General features: G+C 37.7%; 1 protein-coding gene across 1 annotated transcript in view; it reads left to right on the forward strand.

The window, feature by feature from the left end:
- The window catches only part of VEZT (vezatin, adherens junctions transmembrane protein), a 90,832-nt gene that overhangs the window by 35,204 nt on the left and 52,420 nt on the right, over positions 1-3,208 (forward strand). The window contains exon 2 of the mRNA XM_006871796.1: positions 230-364. The gene's annotated coding sequence lies outside the window, so the exon portion shown is untranslated. The remainder of the gene's footprint in view (positions 1-229; positions 365-3,208) is intronic.

A 3,208-nucleotide genomic window follows, 5' to 3' on the forward strand; every position in this document is an offset into this window, starting at 1 on the left:
TTTCATTTAGCGTTTTTCCTTTTTTGGGCTCCTCTGTCAAATTGTTGATTTATTTATGTTATACAGCATTGTATCAGATCATTCACTTCTTTATAGAAGAAGCCTTGAAGATTTTGGGCATAGTGATCATGATAATAAAGTTTGGTATTTAATTTTGTCTATAAAACTTTTAAAATAGTAGTGATCTTGAAATTTGCTTTAGTTTCTCTATTTTATGCATCTCTTTCAGAATTCTCCACTTTACCAGTATTTGCAGGATCTGGGACACACAGATTTTGAAATATGTTCTTCTGTATCACCAAAAGTAGACAATTGCACAGCAACAGAAAAGCAACAAAAGACTCCTATGAGAACCCTGTCAAAAGTAAGGAAGCATACTAATTGTCATTGGTTAATCCTCCAAGAAAGAAAGAAAAAAGCAAAGAGAAAAAAACTTACAAGTACCGTCATGTCCTTCTCAACATTGCTGAGATATTATTTCTGTCTGTTTATAAATTGTTTAAACATGAATTCTTGCTATTTCAAGCTGTTTCATGGGCAACTTACATAAGGAGAGGAAAAGACTATGATTGGTTATTAAAATGTATTATTTACTTAAATAAAGTACAGCTATCTGATGGGAACCAGTAAAATATACTAAAACCTTATTGAGAAGTACTGTGGAGTCGATTCCGACTCATAGTGACCCTGCACAGGGTTTCTGAGGCTGTAAATCATTACGGGAGCAGAATGCCTCATCTTTCTCCCGCGAAACTGCTGGTAGTTTCGAACTGCAGACCTTGTGGTTCACAGCCCGATTCGTAACCGCTACGCTACCAGAGCTCCCCCAGTAGGACTTCTCTATTCACTGAACATATTTAAACTTAAATCCTTTTTTAAAGATGGACATGAATTATAAAAGGCAAATTGATAATTCTTATACACACGTTTCAAGGGTTTATAAGGGAGTGGTTATATTTACCTCAATTTCTGATGCCTTTTTCTATCAATAATATTGTATGCTTTTATGAAATAAGATATTATAATTGACATACAACTTTATGATGCTGATGTACTGTAAGAGTCTCCGTTAGTTATGTTCTATAAAATATATTTACTAAAGTAAATTTATGATCTTTACTAATAGATTCATTTATATTCTACTAGCCATTCTTCTTGTTGTTAAGTGCTGTTAAGTTGGTTTCAACTCATAGTGACTCTGTATAGGGTTTCTTCAGGAGCAGAAAGTCTCTTCTTTTTTTTGCAGAGTGGCCAGCAGTTTTGAACCTCAGATCTTGTGGTTAGCAGTCCAGTGTTTATTATATGTAGTCACGGCTCTTCGTTCTAGTAGCCATATTTACTAAAATAGGAAACCATTCCAGTTCATTTTAGAGTTTTAACCAAAGGGATTTAATAGAAAAATATAACTGGATTATCTCATTTCTTGAGCATTCTAATGTCTATTGGGAGGGGGAATTTTGAAGTCTTTAATTAGTCCATGGTGAGAAGAAGGAAAAACAGGTCTACGGAAGGTTCTTTTCTCCCGATCTTCTTTATCAAGGTGCGCCCATGTATAATAAAAAGCAAACTGAGAATTTCTTTCTGTCTTTCTTTACTAACACCTAGAAGGTCTGAGTGGAAAGAGATGGTGGAAAGGCTTCCTATTATCAGTCAAACCAAGGCCAGATCTCAGTTAGAGGATTTGCAACTCTCATGGATCAGAACCAGTTTTTTAGTCCTCTCTCCTTATCGTTTCTTCCCCTTGCCACTTTCCAATATAAATGTTCATGGGAAGGGTTTTGAAGCAAAACTTCTAGAAGATTTAGCTTAAAAAGTTGTTTATCTGTTAGAAAACTAGGATTTGAGATTTGAGATTTACTTGGCAACAAAAGACAAAAAAATGACTAAGAGATACTCTTAGGGAAGCACAGAGTCATTGACTAATTTTTTTTTTTCTTGCAAACTTGGGTTTTGTAGGAAAGTATTTGTTATGGGGACTCCTGGTGTGGCGCTGTAGGATCAGCACTGGACTACGAACCACAAGGTCAATTGTTCGAATCCACAGCTGCTTCTTGAACCCCTATGCAGGATCACTATGAGTCAGAACTGACTGGATGGCATTTAACAACATCAACATATGTTGTGGATTGCTTATGGATTTTGCTATGGATTTCTTATGGATTTCCCCAAAATATGTGTTACAAATCCTAACCCCTATATCTGTGGTTATAATACCATTTGGAAATGAAGTAGGGTTAGTATATGGTATATCTTTTGTGTGTTTTTTAACATCTGAGTGAAGGTTTACAGAGAAGATCATCAGTTTTATATTGAGCAAATCATACATTTAGTTTCATCTCAATGATTGCAATCCCCTCCATGTAGCAACAGTTATCCCACTTCTACCTGTGGTTCCTATTCCATTCCACTCTCGTTCCCATCCTAAGGGAATGTTTTGTCCTTAGGTAAATGTTGCCCTTTTGGTCTTGAACGATTGACCATTCCATGGTGAGCATACCTTACTAGGGTTTTTGTCCCACCTATATACCTACTCGCTATGAGTTGGAACCGACTCCACAGCACATAACCACCACCACCATATACCTACTAATGCTTCACTGAAAACTGGGCCTTGAAGGTGAGTTCCTTTCCAGACCTGAAGGATGGTCTCGGGCAGTAGTCTCGTGTTCTTCCAGTCTCTTTCTGACAAGTAAGCCAGTCTTTTTTGTGTGTTTTGTTCCACATTTTCTGCCACTCTATCCGAGGCCTTCTGTGATCCCTTTCAAAGAACTTGTTAGTGGTAGCCAGGCACCTTCTAGCTCTCCTCATCTCAGAGTTGTGATTGATATTCACCTGCTCCTTTGGTCTATTAGACTGCTCTTCTTTGTTCCTCACATGGAGAGATCAGTAGTTGTACCTCAGATCACGAGCTAGTAAGAACCCAGGCGCTATTCAGTGTATGGTGTATCTTGAGTCAGTCTCCTTTGGGATATTAAAAAAAACAAACAAGTAAGCACAGGAAAAGTGGGGTAAGATAGATTCCAAGACACATGGAGATCTCTATGGAGCCAGGAAGCAGGAGCTGAAAGAGACAGGATCTTCAGTCAGAGCCAACAGAGAAAGAAAGCCTTCCCCAAGAGCCAGTGGCCCTGAATTCAGACTTGTACCTTCCTACACTGTGAAGAAATGTATTTCTTTTTGTTAGAGCCATCCACTTACAGTATTTCTG

Source organism: Chrysochloris asiatica, unplaced genomic scaffold, assembly GCF_000296735.1.
Source record: "Chrysochloris asiatica unplaced genomic scaffold, ChrAsi1.0 scaffold00174, whole genome shotgun sequence".
Taxonomy (NCBI): Eukaryota; Metazoa; Chordata; class Mammalia; order Afrosoricida; family Chrysochloridae; genus Chrysochloris; species Chrysochloris asiatica.